The sequence below is a fragment of the Chelonia mydas genome, chromosome 8 (genome assembly GCF_015237465.2).
Source record: "Chelonia mydas isolate rCheMyd1 chromosome 8, rCheMyd1.pri.v2, whole genome shotgun sequence".
NCBI classification, from domain to species: Eukaryota; Metazoa; Chordata; order Testudines; family Cheloniidae; genus Chelonia; species Chelonia mydas.
Genome location: NC_057854.1, coordinates 22,518,319 through 22,531,664, shown reverse-complemented (window position 1 = coordinate 22,531,664; position 13,346 = coordinate 22,518,319). Strand labels below are relative to the sequence as shown.

Below are 13,346 nucleotides of genomic sequence, written 5' to 3'. Positions count from 1 at the left end.
TCCATTTCTCTGATCTATGGAGCCATAGAAGAAACAGGTGGCAAAAATAATCTAAAATGTTATAATATTCTCTGGCCAGGAGGTGGCAGGGGAGGGACCTGCAAGCCACCATTAGATATCACTAATTGCCCAATAGTCTACCGGTCTGTTTGTGGCACTGATGGTAAAACATACAGCAACATGTGTACGCTCGGTGGATCAATCAGGCAAGAACAGAAACAAATGACTAATTCTGAATGAAAAAAAAAATACTCTTAGAGCTGATCCACCCCGAAGCATTTACTTCCCCAACATGTGGCCACAAACCAGATGATATATTTATTGGTAGCTTTTTGTGGGTGGGTAGGTATGTGCTAGAGGGTGCAGGATTCAGAAATTTCTGTGAAGTTAAAGCGCTTTCCACCAGAACAAAATCAGGCTGTTTCAAGTTCATTATAGATAATTCCCAACCCAGTTTATGAAGCCTCTGCAATGAGCCGTGTATCAGTTGTGAGCAGGGAGACAAGGAGACTTGGTTTTCCATCCCCTACAACTTGTGGAGTCACTTACGCCAGTAAAAAGTAGGACTGGAATGCTGCAATTTTGACTTGGTAACATTTTGCACCCACTTTGCACTGGACTACATGACAAAACAAGGTACAAGGCAATGGAGAATCAGGCTAGGAAGAGGTGCCCAGGGGGAAATTAACCTTTTTAAAATGAGTGTACCGGCTGTAAAATGCAGGGACTCACAGGCCAGCCCTTTTCAGATATATTATTGAAAAGTGTTAATAGGCTTCTACATCTCTAAGATATTTTTCAAAGTTTTACCCAAGCTCTAAGTCCCACTGACTTTCAAGGAATCGTAAGCATCTAAATCACTTTTGAAAATAGGGGCTAGGCTCCTATGACATACAGGTGCTTTTGAAAATATTACCCCTTGACTAATTGTATTTTGGAATAAGATCTTGAAAAGCCTATTGTAACATATTTCCCCAAGAAGCCATTGCTGCTTCTCTTTTCTTAAAACTCTTTTTAATCACTGCTGGTGGTTACCATCTTGCTAAGAAATGATAGCTGTAGTGACCTTGGGGAAGCCTCAGTATCAGGCAGATTGTAGCTGGCTTTAGACGAAATTGACTAGTAGAACAAAAGATTTAGGGGGAGACTTCCAGAGGAACAAAGGGGTGTAAGATGCCCAGCTCCCACTGAAAATCAATGTTAGCTACGTGTCTTACTCCCATTTGTGCCTTTGGAAATCTCCCCTCTAAATATTAAGCCATAATATCATAAAGCTTATGATACTAGAAAAACTAGATAGGCCTAGTGGCAGGAGACCAAAGGAAGAGCACCATCAAACCTCTAGCTTGAGATTATTCAGTTGAACAGTATACAAATATTTGTTTGGAGTTTGGAGGGGGATGAGGAGAAGAGTGAATTGTTTTAATCTGAAAAAAAATTTTCCTTTATGAAAAAGTCCAGTAGAACTGTAGTAGCAAATTTTTAAAACCAGTCTGTAGACTTCTGTGGCAGAGATATTAGCTATCTGGTTGTATGGACTGGTTTAAGATTCTCTAGAAAGGTTCTCATTCTAATTCTGTGGGGTTTTAGTTCAATTTCTACAGAAGTCTATTAATTTTATCCCTATTAAATTGTACAGAACTCTTCTATAAGGGTTATACCCTCAAATACATGGGCACAACTCTCATCAAAGTCCAGTTGCATATCTGAGGGCAAAACTTGGCCCATCATGTATGAATAACTAGAATCTGTTGGATTAGTTCACTGAAAAACTTGAAATGTTTTACCTTCCAAGACTATACATTTAGATCATTCTCATTCTCTCTCTCTCTTTCTGTGTTTCTTCTGTAGGGTAAGTTGTGGGAAAACTGACATGAGGAACCCTGCTGCGGGTCTGAGGATGAATGAAAGTGCTTTCACTTCCCACAAGCAGATCACTGCCCAGAGACTCTTCTTTGCTCTTTTCAGGATGATGGTGTCACTGTCTCTTAATTTGCTTCTTCAGTAAAGTAAACTATGCAAAATCCTTTGTCTGTTTTCATTCAGAAAGTGGGAATGTGGTCTTTAATGTCTCATACAAACTCTTTCCAGATTATAGGAAAAGCATTAATTAGCATGGCTGGTCAAGAAACTATTTTCTTTTTACAGTGAAAAATTTCAGGTTTATGTCAAAAAGCTGAAACCCCAAAGACTCTCATGTGCATTTCTATGTGTGTTGCAGATGCTGCTCATTCTCAGTTGAGGGCTGGTTTCCCTACAGTGGAAGGGCCTCTCCTGATGAAGCTGTGGAGCCAAAGACAGCAGTTGTCTTTTCCAATTCTCCTGATGTTGGCTGCATCCGTCACAGTCCTACCTATGAGGCATCTTCTAAAGCAGGCTAGTTACCCTTATCCCTTGCCAACACCCAATATGAACCTGGTGGACCTTACTGTTCACAGACACAACTTTGCTACTTTGTGTCACTTGTGAGGTTCCCCCCCATCTTGCCCCAGCCTAAAGGTAGTGTTGTTATTACCTTGTCTCTAGTCATATTATATGCTTGCCTTAAAGTGGTTCTGAAGGACTTGGCCTCTTCCAACGCTTGGAATGAAGTTGATTTGGCCAGACAGATTCCATTTCAAAAGAGGAAAATCTGGGCTATTCCTTCCTTACTTTATAGCACCAATTGAAAATATTTATCTGCAGTCTGAGAAATGTTTCCAGAAGTTCCTAGCCATAAATAATTTTAGCTTCATCAATCACTGAAGCTTTTGCAGCTCAGAGCTCCCTGGTCCTTTTGTACAACCAGTTGTAGACCCTAGCTCATGAAACCAAGATAAATCTAACTGTTGTCAGGAAGCCTTCTTGTACATTGCAGGGGGCGAAGGGCCTCAGGTATCACAGTGTGACCACTGTCAGAACACTATGCTGAATGAATCTCATACGAGTGCTCAAAAGCTTTTTGAAGCCAATAGTTGAAATAAACATGTGGCCAGATCCTGAGCTCACGGAAATCAGTATTACTCCAGTGAAGTAAATGGAGCTAAGCTGGTTTGTGCCAGCTGAGGAGCTGTTCCACAGAGCTGTGCCCAAGGCCTCTATATTAACACAACACTACTAGCTCCTCTCCCCACGGGCATGTCCTTTGAGTGGCTTTCCTGTAATGTAAGGCAACATGAAGCACAGGCAGATGGAGAAGCGTGATGGAATCAGATGTGAAATCCCTCTTCCACTGGAATGCCTCAGAGATGTTGTAAAATAGCTCAAAGAACAGATTGTCAGGGGAATACCGGGGGAGCAGAAGGTGTGCTGGTTGTCAGGAGGAATCAGGAGGAATGTTGTGCTGCTCTGGGTATAGCTCTTCTTTACTATGGCAACTCGTGGCTGATATATGGTCAAAAAGGGATCCTATATTGTAAATTAGATTAGCCCCACAGCTGTTCTAACTTTTGTCAGGACTAGTATAGCATTAAACTCAGGGAATTGTATATGGTTTTGTGATGGGGTGTGCATACCACACACTGGACAAGAGAGGGTTAATCCCATACTGTGGGCAGCGGAAGTCCCACCCCTCAGACTGTGCTGGGCATGCTCCAACTGCTGCCTCAGTATAAAAGGGAGCAACCCAGCTCATTTCTAAGCTGAATACTAGAGGGGAAGGTGGAGGAGAGGCTCCAGATGAAGAGCCATCACAGCCCTTGCCTGTGGGACCCAGAGATCCTGAGAGTCGGGCTGGAGGTCTATGGCCAATGGAGCCACAGGGAATCATCTGCGCTGAGGAGCCCGGAGACCCCAGCGCTCCAGGGACTGCAGCTTCTGGAAGCATGGTAGGAAGTGACCCAGGGAGGGTGTGCAAATGGTATCTCCCACCTGAGTGAGGTCAGTGTGTTTCAGTGGGATGCCCCACTAACCCAGCAGCGGACCGCTCCACCACTGTTAGGGCTCTGGATCGGGGCCTGGTGGAGTTGAATGGACTCGGGCCCGCCTACCCAGGCTGTTGATCTCCCATCATGGTGGCCCCTGGATAATGGCCACTAGGCCACACTGCCCTGTGTCCATGGGCAGTTATATGGACTCTGGCCACTAGGCTGCATGGCCCTGAATGCAAGGGCTGCTGTAATTGACTCTGGCCAATAGACCACACTGCCCTGCATCTGTGGGCAGTTATATGGACTCTGGCTGCGAGGCTGCGCTGCCCTGAACGCAGTAATTGATTCTGATTGACACTGTAATTGATTCTGGCCATTGGGCTGCACTGCCCTGACTGGAAGGGCAGCCATATTGTCTGTAGCCTGTGGGCTGTGCAGCTTTCAGCTTAAAGATGGTGAGGTAGACTGTAACCGTGGTGGTATCACAACCCTGCCACGCCCCAAAGGAGGACAGGGTGTGCATACCGTGTGACACGCTTCCCCACTTCCCTTCCCCCTCATCAGGTACAACTTGGCACTGAGGAGAATCTGGCCCTATATGTGTAAAACAACTCCACGGAGTTGCATGGGTCTAAGACTGGTGATGTGGTGTGGAGAATGAGGCCCTTTAGAGCTTTTTTAATTCTCCCACTATCCCCTCTAACCTTTTAAAAATACTAAAAGGCTTTTCTCTTCAGCAGGGCCAACTACACAACTCAAATGCAGAGTTTCCAGGCCAGCCCACTTTGGAGATGTTATGAATCAAAGATAGGAACATTTTCAAAAAGGAAATGGACAGGTAAGTTTTCAAAATACCGTAGCTTTGATTCATCTTTTTTATTTTAACCAAAATTATAAGGAAAATGTCACCCCAGGATTTGCTCTACATGCAATATTTCAAGATCAGATTCCTGTTTTGAGAAGGGACAGTAGAAATCAAGCTTATAGTGGGAATCTAGCCTCAACTTAATGCTGCTTCGTAGCGAACAGGAAGGGTTTCATGCGAGGCCACAAATCCCCCTTTAAAGAAAAAAGAAAAATAAAGAACTTTATGGAATTTACATTACTGAACAAAGAAACAGATAGTGATGCCATCTGCAACCGCTATATAGAAGAACTAATAGAGAATGTGTTTCTACACAGGGACTTTCTTATGGAAACTCAAAACAAGAAATCCACTTTTATGCCTTCTTTTTCTTGTGACATGGTCCAGGGTGTTTTAAGCCAAGTTTTCCACATGCTGCCCTAAAAGAGAGACACACAGACAAAGAGATAAGATTAGACACAAAGATTTCAGTGGCATAGTCTTGGAGGGAAAACCTCTCACATTTCCCACTAAACTTATGCAAATAAAGGTAGTTATTCACATGGGATAGATCAGATTCTGCCCTCAAGTGTGCATACTGGCATTAAGGGGAGTTGTGAATGCATTCCAACTAGAAGAAGTTATATTCATTCAAAAATGCACTCTTTCCCCAACACTACCACTTTCCCAAAGCAAACACACACCATGTAGGAGATAATCACATCAGCATGGCTAAGCCATGGACTGTCTTTGTGTTTATTGTACAGCTCCAAGCATAGTGTGGTAGCTAAGCTAATAACTTTTATTTACAATTTGCACTTTTAGAATGCAATACTAGAGCACCCATACTGCTTAATATTGATCCTCTATAAAAGCACTACCATAGCTGAATAGCCCCAGGCACTAGCCAGCATTAGTGATACTTCACTGTTTAGGTGGGACTATTTCTGTAGGATTTGGTGAAGTGGTGCCTTATAAGGGCTCAGTTTTAAGCATGATGGCTGCCTCCAGTGTTACTTTCTAAAATGCAAATTGTAAGTAAAACTTACTTTGGAACTATTAAAGAGATGCCATTTGCTTTGCTTGCGATACTGGACTCCGTTTTAAGAAAGCAGATGCAGATTTCAAGGTATAGACATTTAGTCTGTTGAGTGATAATAAGTATTGAACTATGAAAACCCCTTGGGTCTGCAATAATGGGCTGGAAATGTCATGAGAAGTGGCCATCTTCAGTTCCCAGAGGAGCCAAATAAAATCAGTCTCTGTCAGGCTCCTTCAAAATTTTTGCTTTCAAGTAGACCAGGAAGGGCAGAGATCGTAAAAACAAAAAATTATTGTGAATGACAAACAAACTTTCTCATTAAGCTGATTGAAAGTTTTCATGGGAAAAACATTTCCCAGTGAGAACAACTTTTTGTTCTTTTTTATAGAAAGTCATCTCTATACGCTTGTCGATATTCACTGAAAACCCCAAATTTTTCAGTGAAAATAAACTTTTTTTTCTGTGAAAATGTTCACGTAAAAAAATTTCAGTGGAAAATTTCCTACCAGCTATTACTCTCACCTTCAAAAAGTTTGATTCAGTTTTTGTGAAGGTTTGGAACATTGCTTATTGTCTGAAGAATGGCAGAAAGAGCTGATATCTTCCACCACTGAATAAGGAATAGAATTTATGAGAATAGAAAAATATTTTTACCCCTGAAGTTACTCTGCCCTGCCAACTTCACTGTAGAGCTTCTGCTTAGAACCTCTTCCAGTCCCCCATCTGGCTTCCTTCTTCATTTTTAAAGAAACAGTGCTGGCATCCTCCATTGAGAGCTGGCCAAAACCTTTCTGCCAACACATTTTCAACAGAAGCATCTTCAATTTTTTTGACAATCCCCTCCAGAAAAAATCCCCATCCAAAAAAAATCAAAATAAATGCTTGACAAAAATTGTTTTCACCACAAACTTTTTTCTGGGGAAAAAAAACATTTTCCAACCCGCTCTGTCTCAATTTATTCAATTAGGTTTGCCCATTCCCAGTGCAAAGATATTTCCATCCTGAGCTAAGAAGAAGAAAATGTAAACATTTAATATTTTCATATGAACCATTTTGTTCTATTACTTTAGTTCTTTTAAAGCCAGGTGGCAACTGGTTACAGTATCTGGTACTGGGCTCCCACCAGAGCCGGTTTCCAATTAGGCACAGTAAACGTGCCTTCGTGCCAGTGTTAAGTATGTGATTTTTCTAGCCCAGCTGGGCTATTTTTAGCTGTCAATTGCCAGGGTTATTTAGCAGTTGCGAGTTGTGGTATTTTGGGCTGTTTTGCTGCCCCGCTGCTGCTGGCCACACTGCTCGGGAGTTCTCGGGAGGGAGCCTGGCGGGTGCATTTTTTCCTCAAGTGAAAAGTCGCAGCATCCTTCTTGGAGCCAGGTTAGGAGGCAGAGCGGGCCACACAGGACTGCTGGGGGCTCCAGGCAGGGCCACATGGGGAAGGAGGTGAGGGGTGGGGGTTCAGGTACGGCCACATGGGAAGCAGGGGGGTTGCTGAAGATGCTTGTGCCACAGGGTGCAAAAGGTGTAAATTGGGCTCCCACACAGCTGGGTGCTAATAAAATGGCTTTTCAGGCAGATGACTGATAGCTGTAAATTTTAAGAATGCAGCCGGCCAGATTCTGACCAGTTTATACCATTGTAAGTTCAGAGGAGCTCTACTGAAGTCAACAGTATGGATTTATTCAATACATTTATGAATACTTATTACTCAGATAGTGCTATATGCACTGATTTAACGAAGATCATAGAATCATAGACTTTAAGGTCAGAAGGGACCATTATGATCATCTAGTCTGACCTCCTGCACAACGCAGGCCACGGAATCTCACCCACCAACTCCTGTAACAAACCCCTAACTTATGTCTGAGCTACTGAAGTCCTCAAATTGTGGTTTAAAGACTTCAAGGTGCAGAGAATTCTCCAGCAAGTGACCCGTACTTCACGCTGCAGAGGAAAGCGAAAAACACCCAGGGCCTCTGCCATCTGCCCTGGGGGAAAATTCCTTCCTGGCTGCAAATATGGCCATCAGCTAAACCCTGAGCATGTGGGCTGTGACCCATTGAACTTGAAGAGGGAAGGGGAAAACTCAGGATCATAGCAGGTTTTCCTTTATTATTCCTAAGCAAATAAGAATCTGTTCTGCTACTGTAACACCAATAGGCCCCGGTTGTTGGTGGGCAGGATTGAATCTGGGGCCTCTGTAGCTAAATGCATGAGCCTCTACTGGACTTTGTTTCCTTACATTCGGCAAGATCCTCACTCATTTAAATAGTGTCTAATCCCTTTGAACTCCTCTTCTGAGATCCCATCCCTCTCATTGTTTCTAACATGAAGCTTTTTGAAGAGACCCCAGGGATCAGACTTAAAGCCAATTTGGCTTTGTTACAGGACAGCTTTTCCATGTAAAAGCAATTGCAGAATAAACCAAAAAAATCTGGAAGCAGATGTGTAAATTGAGAGGTGCTGCTCCTCTGGGAGGAAAACCCTTCTGGAAAAGGAAAATAGATTAGCTCTGAGTTTTTTTATTACTCTGCACAAGTGGTTTATTTCAGGACTCACCTCATGGCTCTGCCAAAGTAACAAGTTTCTATAAGTTCTGCCATCAGTGGCGCAGACAGGTTCCTGGACTGTGGGGCACGGGATAGGATCATTCTTTGTGTCATAATCACATTTTCTCTGCAAATATAACAATCTAACATTTTAATTCCCTTTATCGTCTTTTCCTCCTATGGCTCTATACTGACTTGCCAGTTCTCCCTTTTCTGCCTCTAACACTAATCTTACCAGGTCCCGTGGCCATATTGTCAGTCTAACTTGGATTGCTAGCTCTTTGAGACATGGGCTCTTGTCTTCAGCTTGATTGTACAATGCCAAGTACATTGACAGTGCTCAATAAATAATAGTAATGTCACAGGAGGGGGGTTAAATCCAACATCAGAAGTAAGGCCCATTTCCCCATCACCACCAGCAGAACCAGGCCTGTGAACAGAGAAATGACTCATGAACCCAGTCCATGCTGAGGGTGTATTTGGAGGAGTAAGGTAGTGTTATTTTTGTGAAGAAGTTCAGGTTCCCAAAGATGCATTTAACTGGGTTTCAAAGGGTTAAATACCAAGTCTCTTCCCACATCTCTCAAACTGGCAGCTCTCTGTTGGACCAGCAACTGAGGTGGCAAAATTGAAAGGATTTTTCAGTTACAAAGGTTAAAAATCTGAAAGAGCATAAAGGCAGGAGAAGCCCGATTCATCCTTTTCTTCTAGTGCACCAGCTGCAGACCGCTCCTGTAATTAGGGATGGAGAGTTAGTTCAACCAGAATAAGAACCAGGCCAGACCTCAATCTAATCCTTTATCAAGACTGACCCAATCCTTTAGTAAGGCTTGTAGTGCTTCCAATTAGTGACAGGCTCCTCTTAGCCCCATAGTGTAGCTGGGAGTTAGTCTGGAAAGATCTATAGCAAATTTTCTGGATGCTGGGATCCTATTGGTAAGGGAGTTGCAGGAAACATTATATGGTTGCAGGGTCTTGAGGATTTGGGGGATCAGGAGTTTGATGGGGAATTTGGATTGCAAAGAGGGACACTGGGTCTTTTCGGGGAATTGTGTCAAATGGACAGTGGGGATGCAGTAGCCTGTCAAAGGAAGGAAGAAACTCCACATAAGCCTCTGGGAGTATGTAGGGGGTGACAAAGTGAGAAAAGAGTGAGATTGGGCTATCAGGGAAATTGCTGGGGGTGGGAGAGCACTTTTGAATCAGAGGGACATCCTGAATTTTTGATGCTTATTGACAGTGTACTGAAGTGAGGGATACAAGAAATAATCTTGCCCATTGCTTCCTAAGGTCCAGTGGATAGGGCACTGGGCTGGGAGCTAGGAGACAGGTTTGAGTCTCAGTTCTACCACTTGCCATCTATATGCCTGCAAATCACTTCCCCTCTCTGTGTGTTAAGGTCTGTTTCATTCAAAACCCCTACGCTGTAGGGCAGGGGGATATAAATGGTCCCCAATATGCCCCACCTCCACATATGAGGGTTAAAGATTTTACCCTTTCTTTCCCTACATAGACCGTGGAAGGGAAAAGTCATTATTCTGGCTGTTTTGATTTATCTGTGTTAAGGAAAAGTTAGTATATATGACTCCATTTTGGTTTGGGGCCCACCATTGTCTAAAAGCAAGCACATCATGCACCAGGAGGAGTGTTCCTTAGATACTGCATTTCTGTGAAAACCCTTCCCCTTGTTTCCAGCCTGTCTCAACTCCCGGTTTCTGTTCTTTGTCTGTTCCTAACTCCCTGCCTCCTGGCCTTGTGATGTGGGCCTCCCATCCTGATAAGAAAGGTTACTGATGCATTGCTTTAGGACCATGTTGTGTAGCTGAAGTAATTTAGCACGGGGAATGTACCTAGCAGGGATAGGTGGTAGATAAGGAAAGGGTTTGTCTATTGGCTAAGGTTTCTGATGCACGAGGGCAACATGCTTTGCTAAAAGGTATATAATCTTTGTATAACCTGCATTCGGGGTCCCCTTCTGACTAGCAGGGGAGCACCACGCTCGAGCGTAACAAACTTAATATTTTTGGGAACTCTGCAGTTGTGGACTTTGTTCATGTGCCTCAGCCTAGACTCGAACTACACGTGACCTATCAGGTATAATTCGCAACATCTGCTGCTGATGGAGATGTAGGGGAGAGAGAGGCTCTTATAGCTTTCTGTCTGATTTGTAACATGAACTGGCTGTACCGTACTGGCAATAACTGGTTATTTGACTCAGTGAACAGAAGAAGTCAGTCCCCAGTGTCTAGAATCATCTGTAGTGGGAAAAGATTCATCCTAATAAGGTATATAGATAAACAATGGTTTGAAATTTCAAACTCTCTCCTTGATATTTTCCCCATCATTTCCCTTCCCAGTAGCTCTTTGATACTCAAACAATCCAACCAGGTAGTATATCACATCGAATTATGCATGGAAAACCAATGGTCTGACCATGTACACCCAGTGTAACTGAATCCCAAGAATTTACTCTCTCTGTTTATTGGCACCAAGGCAGTCCCTTTTTGATGATCCCAGCCTGTTCATTAGCTATTTTGGAGGGGGGGAGATGATTCCAACACAGAGTTCATGATCACATAGTGCTTACAAGTGTCTCTTGAGACAAGGGAATGTGAGGGTTCAATAACAATAAGAGCTGGACTCACTTTGCCATCATGACTAGCAACATCTGAAATAAAATCAGACATACCAGATAAAAATGAAGGAAAAAATTGGAAAGAAATTAAATGCAAAACATGCATATGTCTGGAGCAAAACTGAATGCAGCTTCTAATGCAGCAAACACCAGGAAAAGCTAGTTCCCTGCAGTAATGGGCCGTGCACAGAGCTGTATGTCTTGTTAATAAATAACGGTGGCATTTAACAGAGCCCATTCTTCTGGGTTTGGTGCACCATAAAACATTGCATTTCTAGCAAAATGCTCAGAAAACAATAACAGTTGCTAAATGTTGTGTAGATCTTGGCTACTTGGATCATTTATTGAATCTGAATATTTACAATGGATGCTGTCACTGGTATAGTCTGTGACATCACTGCAAGTGGAGCAGGAACCTCAATGATGCCCCTTTTTCAGGAGCATGGGATCATCACAAGCCACTAATAAGGGGAATCTGCAGGATAGTAACAGTCACCCTAAATCTATGTTACTGTCTACTTTATGGGCATCTAACACCCACTGAGGTCAATAAGAGGCTTTCCATTGACTTTAGTAGGGCTTGGCTCTGCTCCATATATTTTAAAAAGGACATAAGGAGAAGATGGATATAGTCTATGCTAAAAGACACATAAATGCAAGAGCTCACTGTGGTGCCCAGGACCCCATGTCCTGTTGAGGTTCCAAAACTTGGACATACTGTCAAACACCAGCAGCCTTCTCAACAAGGTGAAGGAGAAGCCTTAGACTGAAGAACTAATATATCTGAATGAAGAACTCCAGAGTGAAGTGCATGCCTACCACTCCTTCTACTTCCTATTTGAGGCCAGGACATGATTAATTAATGCTGGCAGGTGGCAGAGAATTGGGCCACCCCTCTCACTACAGGGGTTAGTAAAAGTTACTCACCTGAGCAGCAGAAAACTGCCAGAGTAAGGAGCACAATGACACCAGCTATCTTCATGGTGGAGACAGTTGCTGTCTCTCTGAGTCTCTGCTTACTGGATTTCTCTTAATAAATTCCATGAGTTGAGCTCACATACAGATATATATATCTGCATGCAGAACTCCAGATTCTTCAGTTTGATTATGAAATCACCCTCATGGCTTGATACTGCTAATGGAAACCAGAAGATTTTTGAGGAGCAGTTCCCAACTTTCAGGAATGCTTCCTCATCAATATGATTTCCAGAAAAGGAAGATGAGCATAAGTTACATTCTTGTTAACAAGCTCCATGGTGCAAAGATCAAGATTTATTGTACAATCAGTAATCATCACTTCAATCCCACCTGAATATTTTCATGGTGGTACATTTCAAAAGGAGCAACTCTACAGCGAGGATGGCAATTTCTCAGCATATTTACATCTTTATTGAGTTCCAGCATCATGCACCTTTCCTTGCAGTGGGGGGTTTACACTGGATTGAGTTATGTTCTGATGGATTTATTCAAAATAATTTCACAATGAGAAAGTTGTGGTTACCAAAGCAATTTGTTGGTATGACATTTATTTTCAAATAAAAATAGGATTTGGGTCAGCACCGGTGTACGGATGAAGCACAAAGCAGCAATTCTCTTGTCAGTGAACGATGTATCCTACAAAAAAACATTGATACAACAGTTTGTGGTGTATTAGGATTTTTCAGATCATGTCAGTGAATGGATGAGTCTGTTTGTGGTGCATGGGTGAACATGCTGAATAACAGATGAACAATGATTGTTTAACATCCCATGGGCATCTAATGGAGACTGGCAATCAGCAAAGGCCCTTCAAATACAGTCTAATGTCATATAATGTGTAACAAATTTTTTTCAGCTCTTCTGCCCCCAAAAAGACGTAATGAAAGTGCAGGTGAAGAATGTGTTAGCAGGTAGCTGAGCCTATCATTGGGGACTGAATCCCTCTCACTCTTAGAAGTAGAAATGTGCAGACAAGGGGACATTACTTTCTGTAGGAAGCAGAAATACATCAAAAAGACATGGGAGGCTTGAGGTGTAAAATAAATATAATAAATCCCGAGAGCATAAAGCAATGAATGGGGAACTCCTAGAGGAGCAGGGATGAGAGGGAAGAGCACAAGGCAGGGAGCAGGAGTAGTTACTTAGCTTCTGCCTATCCCAGCCCCCTGATTCTTTGCCTTAGCCCTGGTCTAGGCATAAATTAGAGCAGCCTTGGAGATGTTTAAACTTGTGGCAGCTGGCAACAGAGCTTAAGGGACCATCTGCCAGTTGAGCAAAGCTGGAGTGTAATGCATGTTGCCCTCCCTCCTCCTTGCCCCTCCCAATCTCCCACTATGAGGAGGGTGCCATAGTGGATCCAGACACACCAGTGCTCCCCACACTGGAGATTCCCTCACGCTGACAGAATCGACAGGAGAGGAGTTAGGGTCAGATTCCATCCCCTTTGTGCTGC

At 43.1% G+C, this 13,346-nt stretch overlaps 1 pseudogene; it reads right to left on the bottom strand.

Annotated features, from left to right (window-relative positions):
- Window positions 1-5,068: 5,068 nt before the first annotated feature.
- LOC122461477 lies at window positions 5,069-11,897 on the bottom strand (annotated as a pseudogene).
- Window positions 11,898-13,346: the final 1,449 nt, after the last annotated feature.